A 12965-nucleotide genomic window follows, 5' to 3' on the forward strand; every position below is an offset into this window, starting at 1 on the left:
AGACACATCAAACTAGTCCAAGTGGGGTTAGAGGTTCTACATGATTATATTCAATGTTATGTTTTTGTTATACTATCCACTGTAGTGCCTCAAACCACCGGTGTCCTTGCAGTAGCAATGGGCCCTATTATGTTATGTTGGTCCTTCATTGATGGCAGAGAAGGACTCACAAATCCTACATACAGCACAACCTTGTTACAACATTATTGTTTAAAGAAAAAACAAATAAAACATGTTTCAATTACCCAGGTTTTTTTTTGTAAGTAACGTTCTGTTCCATATGAGTGTTCACTGAAATGTGCAGCACCAAATGGTGGTTGGTTCACTGCCGTTTCAATCAGTTTCCTGACTCTTATCATGCCTGCTGGAGGCTCAAGTACTCATCAACCCTATAGTGTGGGGGCACTAGGGTGAGACATAGCACAGAAGGTGATGCTCTGTCATTTGCAGGTTTGTAGCTTCGAATGAAGCCGACACCAGAGGGTGTGACAGCCAGGCAGCTTTGGCAGAGGTCCCTCTTCTGTGTTTGACATGACATGGCTTTCAAGCATTTTAGATGGAATTGGGGTGACATCGGATCCTGTTGGAAGCTACTGTAGCATAGTGAACTGGAGTTTAAGTATGGCACTACAGAATTAGATAGAACATACAGTAGGTATCGTCCTCTGTGTGGCTCACCTGATGTTCGAGAACTCATTATTCACAACATGTTTTAACTGTCTCTGGATAATGGGAGTAGTTGATATGAAAGTCAGTGGTAAATAGGCAATTAAATAGCAATAAATAACATGGCACAGGGGTCTTTCATTTCATCCAGGTCCAATAACAACAAAGCAAATTACAAGCCCTTGAAAATTAACATTGAGACAGTTATTAGTTTAGTATATGGATTAGATTTCACATGGTATCTTTGATGCTTTGATCACGTTGTATTTGACGTCAAGATGCATTTGAAGGGGTACTGTATATCCACATGGAAGTGTTTGAGTTCACAGCACCAGATACCAATTATTGTGAATACATTTTTTATCGTTTACTTGTCTCCTTTCATCAATGTTGTCATGTTTTCAAAGATTTGCATATCCCTCAGTCAACTAAAGTTAGGTCATAACACAGGGGAGATTGAAAGAATCTTTGACCTTTTGGAAGTCTGTGGTCTAATTATTCAGAAACATTTTGTGTTAGAAAACCAACAATAAGACTCAGATCTTTGCCTGTTTTGTTTCAGAATGTTGTATGCCCCCCAAGATGAACAGCTTGAACTTTTGAGTAATGTAGAGAATGGTTGGAATGTGGCTGAGGGGTATTGCTTCAACTATGGGGAGCTGCAACCGCGGTATCGGCAAGTGGTTGTGTCGAAAGGAGTGGGTGTATAGAAAGCGAATCAGCTAATTGGACAGATTTACTGCAATTTAAGACTGTTTTGCATGGCTGATTGGGCTGCACGACGAGCCGATAAGCCGGCGGCTAGTGCACTGGTCTTGTATGGACATGCATGCTGACCTGAGACCTACAGGGTATCATAGTCGTGTCGCTGGCGATAGCTAACGTGCCAATTTCTTTCCTCTCCCATGATTTTATTTCAAGTAGGATAGCAGCCTACACAAGAAAAAACTAACATTGATATACCATCGAGATGTCACCTTGATACATGCACATACAGTCTACTCAATGCGGATGGCATGAACAGCAACAACACTGGGACACAGTGCCCATTGCTCCCACTTGACAAGCACTACAGTCCAGCAACAGCGTGGGAAGTAGCTTCCTAGTATCAGGATGACGGTCACAGTAAGCACACGCATTCAATGTGTGAAGCAACAGTACTCCCATTGTTATGTAGCCCCAGGAAGAAACTAAATAAAGTTTCTTGAACAGAAGGCAGAACTAACAAAGAGTCATTGACAACAACCAAAACGAAAGAGGAGGGGTTCTGAAAGACACTCATGGGGGTGTTCACTGAAGGTTGACGAGCAACAACAACTGGAACCTAAAAGACACCCACCATGAGCGCCCACTAAATATAGTGACTGATGAGGTGACACCAATTGGTGCAGCCTACGTGCTATACGTCCAACCTCAAAACATAAATGGAAAAACTAAAACATGAAACACCTTCCCCCTTAAGACAGCAAATATATCTTATATTTTTGTTGGACAAGTTTGCTCACCACCAACAGAAAACAGCTTCCATTGCGCAACATAATCAACATAAATGGGTTGCCCATTAAGTTTATATTTGAGATTCTTCGAAGTAGCCAACCTTTGCCTTGATGACAGCTTTGCAAACTCTTGGAATTCTCTCAACCAGCTTCATGAAATAATCACCTGGAATGCATTTCAATTAACAGGTGTGCCTTGTTAAAAGTGAATTTGTGGAATTTGTTTCATAACGCGTTTGAGCCAATCCGCCCTATTTGGTAAAAGACAAAGTCCATATTATGACAAGAACAGCTCAAATAAGTAAAGAGAAATGACAGTCCATCCTTACTTTAAGTCATGAAGGTCAGTCAATCTGAAAAATGTTAAGAACTTTGAAAGTTTCTTTAATTGCAGTCGCAAAAACCATCAAGCACTATGTTGAAACTGGTTCTCATGAGGACCGCCACAGTAATGGAAGACCCAGAGTTACCTCTGCTGCAGAGGATAAGTTCATTAGAGATACCAGCCTCAGAAATTGCAGCCCAAATAAATGCTTCACAGAGTTCAAGTCACAGACGCATCTCAACATCAACTGTTCAGAAGAGACTGCGTGAATCAGGCCTTCATGGTCGAAATTGCTGTCCTGGCAGTGACTCCTCAGGAACCTCCCCAGTTCCTGGTTCATCCTCTCCATCTGCCCGTTAGACTGAGTCTGGTACCCGGAACTGAGGCTGACCGTGATCCCCAGCTTCTCCATGAAGGCTTTCCATACCTGTGATGTGAATTGGGGGGCCACGGTCGGAGACAATGTCCTCCGGAAGGCCATAATGCCAGAAGACCTGCTGCAACAATGCCTCAGCGACCTGGAGAGCGGTAGGGAGACCAGAGAGAGGGATAAAATGGCAGGATTTAGAGAATCTGTCCACAACCACCAAAATGGTGTTGAAACCATCAGAGGAGGGGAGATCAGTGACAAAATCAATGGACAGATGAGACCAGGGACACTGAGGCACTGGAAGGTTAAGGAGTTTCCCTGCTGGAGCGTGCCAGAGAGATTTAGTTTGGGAACATACGAAACAAGAGTTGGTGTAGCGAGTGACATCCTGCTCCAAGGTGGGCCACCAGTACTTTCCAGAGATGGATTGAATAGTGCGGGTGAAACCTGGATGTCCAGTGACGACAGCTGTACACGGCTTTGTGGAGGCGCAGAGCCTGCAAGCAGGTCGATGGCACACTTCCAGTGGTGATGAGGATGGAGACAGGTGATGCGGGTCTTGGGGAAAACCTCCCGCATGTCTTGGTATACCTCTGGGATGTTGGGCTGAAGGGCAACCACAGGACTCTCAAATGACATGGAACCACAAGGGAAGGGAAAGCAGGTCCTCCGGCATTCGGGTGCCCAGTCTGTGATTGTCATCCTTGACCATGAGATGGTGGGGTTATGGCGTTGGAGCCATGGGAGACCGAGGATGATCTTGTGTATGGGTGCACTGATGATGGGGAAAGGAAGGCTTTCTTGATGGTTGGACTCCACAGTGAGGGTGAGTGGTGCTGTGATGTGGGTGACAGTCCCGGATCCCATTGGTCAATTATCCAGCGCTTGAACCAGAAATGAAGAGAAGCGTGGGAATGAGGTGATGTTCAGGGAGGAGGCAAGGGCCTGGTCAATAAAGTTCCCAGCATCACCGGAGTCCACTACAGCTGTAGAAACAATACATGAGGGACAGCCAGCTAGTTAAATCGATACTAAAAAGGGTTTGGGGGGAAATTATGATGATGGAATACTCACACCTAACCCAGGAGAAGGATAATCACAGGGCCGTCCCTCTGCTCTCGTGGACCCTGGGTTGGAGCGTACCAGACACCGTTGAAGCTGGTGCCCCTCCTGACCGCAATAGGGACAGAGCCCCAGCTGTCTCCGACGACGTCGCTCAACCGCGGAGAGGCTACCTCCATGAGTTCAGGCTGACTCGGTCAACGAAGGAGGGTGTGCCGACGCTCCCCAAGAAGGTTTTGCAGACGGATGGCCATTGCGATGAGTGCGTCCAAGGAGAGGGTGTCGTCTCTGCATGCCAACTCTGTCTAAACCTCTTTGTCCTCTTCTGAATAGGGTGCGGAGCGCCGGCGCATTCCATCCGCTGGGTGCTGCTACTGTCCGGAAGGTCAGGGCGTACTCTGCAGGAGTGAATTTCTATGAAAAGAGATTCAACAGAAATTCAACATAAAATGACATTCCTCCTCCCACTCTTGATGTTCTACAGTGGTGAATAGCATTAAAGGGAGACATGTCATAAAGCATGGTCGTCTCTTCAGTTAACCATGTTTCTGTAAGGGCAGCAAGGGAAAAATGAATGATTGAGAGAAGACAGATAATGAACAAGGTGTTTGTGATTTTTAGGAAGACTGCGAATGTTCAAATGAAAGGTAGAAAATAAGCTCGGCTTGGATTGACTCAACACAATCCTTATATTTATTGTTCTCTTCATTAATATCTTATGGGTTAAAGACCATGTTATCAGGATTGATATCCTGCCATACTAAGGTAGATACACAGTCTCATTCATCGAGATTGTGGAACGGAAACAAGTGTTGCCTCACATTTCCAATACAACCATACATTTGTGTTAGTTTTATCAATGGGGTTCACTTCAGATGGAATGTACATTGACACAGTCCACATAACACTGAAGACTTCAGAAGGTTATGACATTTAGAGCAATGTGTGTTTTTGGTCATGAGGTTAGGTGAAACACATGGACAAAGTAGAATAACTGTGTGTTTGTATCACGTTTTAAGGTATGACCCAGGTGCAGATATTGTTTCTTAAACAGGGGCAGGCAAATGACAGGTCAAGGCAGGCAGGGGTCAATAATCCAGAGAGGGTGTAAGGTACAGGACAGCAGGCGGGCTCAGGGTCAGGTCAGGCAGGGGTCAATAATCCAGAGAGGGCGTAAGGTACAGGACAGCAGGCGGGCTCAGGGTCAGGTCAGGCAGGGGTCAATAATCCAGAGAGGGTGTAAGGTACAGGACAGCAGGCGGGCTCAGGGTCAGGGTCAGGTCAGGCAGGGGTCAATAATCCAGAGAGGGTGTAAGGTACAGGACAGCAGGCGGGCTCAGGGTCAGGGTCAGGTCAGGCAGGGGTCAATAATCCAGAGAGGGTGTAAGGTACAGGACAGCAGGCGGGCTCAGGGTCAGGGTCAGGTCAGGCAGGGGTCAATAATCCAGAGAGGGTGTAAGGTACAGGACAGCAGGCGGGCTCAGGGTCAGGGTCAGGTCAGGCAGGGGTCAATAATCCAGAGAGGGTGTAAGGTACAGGACAGCAGGCGGGCTCAGGGTCAGGGTCAGGTCAGGCAGGGGTCAATTATCCAGAGAGGGTGTAAGGTACAGGACAGCAGGTGGGCGCAGGGTCGGGTCAGGTCAGGCAGAGGTCAGTAATGCAGAGTAGTTGGGCAAAGGTACAGGACGACAGGCAGGCTCAGGGCAAGCAGAAACGGTCAGAACCGGGAAACACGAAAATAGGCACAAGGAACAGGGAAACAAAATGATGGTAGGTTCTTACGAACAAAATGAACTGGTAACAGACAAACAGAACACAGGTATAAATACACAGGGGATAATGGGGAAGATGTGCGACACCTGGAGGGGGGTGGACACGAGCACAAAGACAGGTGAAACAGACAGCGTGACAGTGTGGGCCAACTCAGTTGACTATAGCGGAGTCACTTGCCATAGGCCTACGAGAAGGGTTGGTGAACGACCAGATGACCATACTTCAGGTATGTGATGTTGCCTTTCTTCCCTTCCTCAATTAGTCGTGGCAGCAGTTCCTTTCTTCTGAGGCGTACCTTTTCGGAGAAGTCTTTATTGACGAAGATTTTGGTTCCCTTCAGGCACTTGGCTCTCCTGAGAATCTCCCCCTTGTCTTTGAACCTGAGCAGTTTCACCACTATAGATCTGGGCCGTCCATCGGGGAAGAAAGTACCATTCCTATGTACTCCTCCTTTCGATGAGTTTAGGGTCCAGTTTGACTTGATCTGCCAGGAGTTTCTTGGCCTTGACTTCTGTTTCATGCCAATTTTCACATCCTTTACGTCCTTAATTCCATCAATTACAATGTTATTGCGCCTTGATTGGTTTTGAGGTAGTCTCCTTTGAAAGAGCGCCAAATCCTCAGACATGGTCTTAAATGCGGTTTGCCTGGTGACATTTGCGCCCTTTAGCTCCTCCTCCTCTGATTACGTAAATTCCAAACTGTGTTTAAATTCCATTACATCCTTAAACAGATCATCAACCCTTTTGTTGGTAGAATCCATAAAGAGTTGCAGGAAGGACATAGTTATTTTCCTGGAGATCTATTAGATCTTTATAGAACTGTTTTTGTTGATTGAGTAGTTAATGGAGTGTAGTGCTTGATATGTATTCCTCTTCCACATTGAGCTTTGCTGTGTTTTTCTAGTATCTAGTATTAGCTGTGCTACAAGCTTGTGAGCTAAAATGAGTTCACAAACACAACCCACACCCCTCATCCTGAGAACAAGCTCTGCCAGTGAGATGGCAAGCACACACAAGCAATACAGGCTTGATCACACATGAACTAGTACGATAAACAGAGAGGCGGAGAACTTGGCTGCACTTTACTAAACGGATGGGAGATCACCAACCTCCAAGTTAGAACTGTGGATACAAGCAGTATGAGGGGCAGTAAGCCAAAACACAGGTCAAAGATGCTCGGGATAGACAGTGGTAGGAGCATTTGTTTACCCACGGAACAGGCAGCGTGAACTGAATGTCCAAATGATCGCCGAAGAAAAATCTGCTTAGGAACAAAGTTCCTTGTTAGTTGTCCCATCCAACAGTCTGTCGACAGATGATACCACCATTTATTTTCAGTGCATCTGTCCACGAGAGATTATAGTATGGACAAACACAGCACCACAATAAACCAGAAACACTGATTTGAATGCATTTGACATGTGTGAGAAGTGCAGCAAAACATCACAGTAAATTCAAACTCCAATGACATTGTGTGACATTGTGTCTAACCCTGCAAACTTTGTGGAATGAAAACAAATCGAATCTATGATATATAAATCCACCCAGTTCCCCCTTAGTATCTGTCCATAAATGTTTTATTTAGTCTGACAGAGGGTTGTACATCAGATACAATCAACACAGCAGTCATCACTCATTCTAAGGAAAAAAATAGGAAGGCTATTTCAAACTATTGACAAAATAATAAATTAGAATGTCCATTTATAAATGTACAGTATGTCTCCGTACAGTTTGGTGCTGAAAAGTAAACTCATGAGCTTGTGAGTGTTTTATGAGGGACATTTCATCAAACTTTGTACCATGCCATTTCTTTCTTTTCATGGCCAAGGCCACTCCAATGATCATCTTAAGTCCATTAACCATCCCCCTGCTCTATAGCACTCAGACAAAAAGCCCAACACGATGTGTCTGAGTCCCCCACTGGTTCCCCAAGCTGACTTCATCAGTAAGGAGGATAGGGGTTCCCTGCTGATTGAGACCATTGACCCAGTAACTCAAATTGGGTCCATAGTGGATGCCATTTCTGGGTAACAATTAAGTACTTTACTGTGATTGTTTTACATTAAAATTGTGAACAACAGACATATATTCTTAGCAAAGTACAATTTCTCAAGTAAGAATTTTGCTAGGACTGTCTGGGAGTGGCCTGAGTGGAGAGGGGGAAACTGAAAACAATCTGTTATTTGCAGAGAGGTTTAGAACTCTTTATTATTGATCTATTAACTGATGTCACCAGACAGGCCAACACTCCATCCCACCAAAACAGGCTGACATTTCAGGCAGTCTTTTCAAACAGCTCTTACACTAAAAGGTCCTTATCAGCTGATCTGTAAATAGCCCATCCAACCAACGACCTACCTCATCCCCATATTTGTTTTCGTTTTTCTGCTCGTTTGCACACCAGTATTTCTACTTGCACATCCTCATCTGCACATATCACTCCAGTGTAAATTGCTACATTGTAATTACTTTGCCACTATTGGCCTATTTATTACCTTACCTCCTTACTTCATTTGCACACACTGTATACAGATTTTTCTATTGTGTTATTGATTGTACATTTGTTTATCCCATGTGTAACTCTGTGTTGCTGTTTTTGTCGCACTGCTTTGCTTTATGTTGGTCAGGTCGCAGTTGTAAATGAGAACTTGTTCTCAACTGGCCTACCTGGTCAAATAAAGGTGAAATAAATAAAAAATATTTTTTAAATAAAGACGAACAACACACAGACTAAACGTTGGAACAGAAACAATAATGCCTGGGGAAGGAACCAAAGAGAGTGACATATATAGGGAAGGTAATCAGGGAGGTGATGGAGTCCAGGTGAGTCTGATGACGCGCAGGTGCGATGGTGACAGGTGTTCACCATATCGAGCAGCCTGGTGACCTAGAGGCCGGAGAGTGAGCACACGTGACAATTGCTCAATATTAGGAGTTAAGAAATAAAGTTGACATCATTAACAATAAAATATTCTCCTATTTTCTACTGTAGGTATATAATTCCAAAATGTGTTTTTTTTCTGTGTGTTTGCTAGCGATATTAATGCAAATAATAAAGGGGCTGCAGACCCCCGGTTGAATACCTCGGTTATTGACATATTTCTCCTCAAAGGTCTATTTCATTACTTTTCACAAAAGTGTCATGGTGAATTGGACTTTATATATGACTTTGTGTAGATGTCACTACAGTATGCAATGCACAATACACACAGGTTTCCTTTACCTGAAGTTGGAACAAAGTTTGGTAGTGTGTCCCCTAATTCCAATTGAAAGTTACTTGACATATAAAGCAAAGGCCAACAAAGTCAAATATAAAGTGTGTTTGTCTAATTTGTTGTGTTGTTATAATTGGTTGAAACTTTGTCTGTTGTCTCTCATGCGTTAATGGCTTAGGATAGCATTTGTCAATAAAGCTTTTGTAGATTAATTGCCAATAGATTTGACATGATCTGTGTTAAAGAGATAATAAAATGCTGTCTGAATACTATCATTATAAAATGATGATAAGAGTCCTCAGTCTCCCAGACAGTTGGCTGCTTGATATGGAGTTCATTATTATTATTCAGATATTACAACAACACTGTCTAGACATCTTCATTGCCATTCAAAGCCAGTGAAGTTAATTTTGCTGCATCAAACCAATGAAAAAAACATTTATTATAAGCCTATAAAGAATTGTAAATGACCTCCATACCAAGCAGCCAACCATAAATAATATTTGAAATATCCCAATATTTCCCACTGGAGAGACTTAGAGACTTTGGAGACTGGAGTATTTCCCAGCATTGAGCAGTTGTCAGAGAATACCTGGAAATGGACTCCCAAGATACTTGTAACTAAAATAGTGTCAGCCAAACCAACACCCAGAGCAGGTGAAAACTAGAGCAGAAACATTAAATATTTGTACATTCTCTAAAATAAAATAAAAAGCATCAGCATGTCCTTGCAGTGGGATTATCCTCGACTGATGGTTCTCAACCTGTGAAGACAGTAGCTGTAAGATTACAAAACACATCAGCGTTGACCGTTTTCAATTTGTCTAAATGTCAACACTTCCTTTAAAATCGTATGCGGGGTTCAGGGGCATTTCATGTCCGTATGGAAATGAACTAATTATAGTAATTGTAAGGGTGCGTGCTGGTGGCAGGGAAGTCAGGCGCAGCAGATCAAACTTGGTATAAACGGAGCAGTTTAATAAGTGCTCAAAAACTCTGAAAACCAAAATATACAAAATAATACAAGTAGGAACAAAACCCGTCGCACAACAGAACATATCTTGCACAATGCTTACACATAAACAATCACCGACAAGGACAATGAGGGGGAACAGAGGGTTAAAAACACAACATGTAATGAATTGGATTGGAAACAGGTCTGATACAAGACAAAACAAAACCAAAGGAAAATGAAAAGAGGATCAGCGATGGCTGGAAGGTCGGTGACTTCGACCGCCGAACGCCGCCCGAACAAGGAGAGGGACGAACTTCGGCGGAAGTCGTAACAGTAATACAACCCAGTGCAGAAACATCTATGACAGTTTGTTTATAACTATGATACAGAGGACAGGTCATGGAAAAGGCTCTCAGGCTTTATTCATGTTATCATTTCTGTGTGGAATGGAATTTTTTAAATTGTTTTGGATGTGATTATTTGTAAGGCTGTGTGTTACACTCAAGACTTTCCTCTGTTTATTGCACAGCTACCATGTCACCCGCCATAGAGAATGTGGTGAATGTTTGTTCATATGGAGTAAAAATAGCACACATGGCTCTTAGTGGAGAGCTATGATCTAACACAAATTCTCCAATCTACTTCACCAATCTACAGTACATTTGGAAAATATTCAGACCCCTTGACTTTTTCCACGTTATTTACTGCCTTATTCTATAATGGACTAAATAGTTTCCCCCCTCATCAATCTACACACAATACCCCATAATGACAAAGCAAAAACAGTTTTTTTGAAAATGTTGCAAATTTTTACAAATAAAAAAAATTATATCACATTTACTTAAGTATTCAGACACTTTGTACTTTGTTGAGGCACCTTTGGCAGCGATTACAGCCTCGAGTCTTCTTGGGTATGAGGCTACAAGCTTGGCACACCTGTATTTGGGGAGTTTCTCCCATTCTTCTCTGCAGATCCTCTGAAGCTCTGTCAGCTTGTAAGGGGAGCATCACTACACAGCTATTTTCCGTTATCTCCGGAGATGTTGGCTGGGCCACTCAAGGACATTCAGAGACTTGTCACGAAGCCACTCCTGCATTGTCTTGCCTGTGTGCTTAGGGTCGTTGTCCTGTTGGAAGGTGAACCTTTGCCCCAGTATGTGGTCCTGAGCACTCTGAAGCTTTTCTTAAAATCAAGGATCTTTCTGTACTTTGCTCCGTTCATCTTTCCCTCAATCCTGACTAGTCTCCCAGTCCCTGCTGCTGAAAAACATCCCCACAGCATGATGCTGCTACCACCATGCTTCACTGTAGGGATGCTGCCATGTTTCCTCCACACGTGACACTTAGCATTCAGGTAAAAGAGTTCAATCTTTGTTTCATCAGACCATAGAATCTTGTTTATCATTGTCTGACAGTCCTTTAGGTGCGTTTTGACAAACTACAAGGGGGCTGTCATGTGCCTTTTACTGAGTAATGGCTTCCGTCTGGCCACTCTAACATAAAGGCCTGATTGGTGGAGTGCTGCAGAGATGGTTGTTCTCCTGGAAGGTTCTTCCATCTCCACAGAGGAACTCTGGAGCTCTGTCAGAGTGACCATTGGGTTTTTGGTCACCTCCCTGACCAAAGCCCTTCTCCCCCGATTGCTCAGTGTGGCTGGGCGGCAAGCTCTAGGAAGAGGTTAGGTGGTTCCAAACTTCTTCAATTTAAGAATGATGGAGACCACTGTGTTCTTGGGGACCTTCAATGCTGCCGAAATGTTTTGGTACCCTTCCCCAGATCTGTGCCTCAACACAATCCTGTTTCAGAACTCTATGGACAATTCCTTCAAGCTCATGGCTTGGTATTTGCTCTGACATGCACTGTCAACTATGGGACCTTTATATAGACAGGTGTGTGCCTTTTCCAAATCATGTCCAATCAATTGAATTTAACACCGGTGGACTCCAATGAATTTGTTGAAACATCTCAAGTATGATGGAAACAGGATGGACCTGAGCTCAATTTCCAGTCTGATAGCAAAGGGTCTGAACACCTGAACAGAACCGGCGCAGCAGAAGCAGAATGGCTACCACAGTAGCCAACATGGCCACACTTTAAAGCACAGCCAAACAAGGTTGAGTGTTCAGTCGCTTCGCCTATGTAACGGCAGTGCTCTGCTTTCTCCAAATCATGCTCTGTAAAATATGTCCAGCGTTTTGTGGCGGTTGTGGGTTCATAGGACCATTTTAACTCTCAGTCAAACAAGAGGGTCTCAGGGGAGCCCTAATGTAATTAAACACTAAAGTGTTTTATGGTTGGCCAGTCAAGAAACATTCCCTGCAAGGCGTCCTCTGAGAGTTGTAACAGCAGCTTTAAAAAGATTAGGCTTTGCATTTGAGCACTCTAATTGTTCACACAGCATTAGTTTCACTAAGTTATTTTAAGATGTGCAGTCAGGGTAAGTGGTTTTACTTTAAGATATTTTTACAAGAGAACATTTTATGGTTACATAAAGTCAGACAATATGTTGTCATGTCTGGGCTTTTTGTAGCTCGAAGCCCAGCTTTTTGTGACTTGTGCAACGAAGAGCATGTGGGTTTGTCTTGTAACATACATAACAAAGGGATTATCCTGAGGTAAAATGAGTGTCCTGGTTTGGTATCACAGAAATTCTGATTTGAACCACCCATGTCAGTTATATTCAAAACGCCTGCATATTGTGTATTGAACTCCTTTATCGTGTCCATATCCAGACCCCTAGTTGCAAATAACTTGTCATTCTACATTATGAACGGGGCATTGGGGCCAATCTGGGATTAGATTTGGTTCTAAGGTTACAATCTGTGATGCAGGATCAGAGGGAATGACAACCTCCCACCTCATGCAATCTGCTGTTACACACACAGATCACAGCATCTTAGGTCCAGATCTCTATCAACTCTCCCCAAGGAGGCAAGATGAAGTGTGTTTGGAGTTAGCAAAGACTGTACACCGACAGCCACCACAGCACACACACGAACATATGAAATCCTGCACCCTGGGTTCACATGGACATAGAGAATTAGCATGAGCTGCTATCTCAACCAAAACACCACTGTCAGAGCGTATAGGACTGGTCAGAC

This window comes from Oncorhynchus masou, chromosome 3 (genome assembly GCF_036934945.1).
Source record: "Oncorhynchus masou masou isolate Uvic2021 chromosome 3, UVic_Omas_1.1, whole genome shotgun sequence".
In the NCBI taxonomy this organism is placed as follows: Eukaryota; Metazoa; Chordata; class Actinopteri; order Salmoniformes; family Salmonidae; genus Oncorhynchus; species Oncorhynchus masou.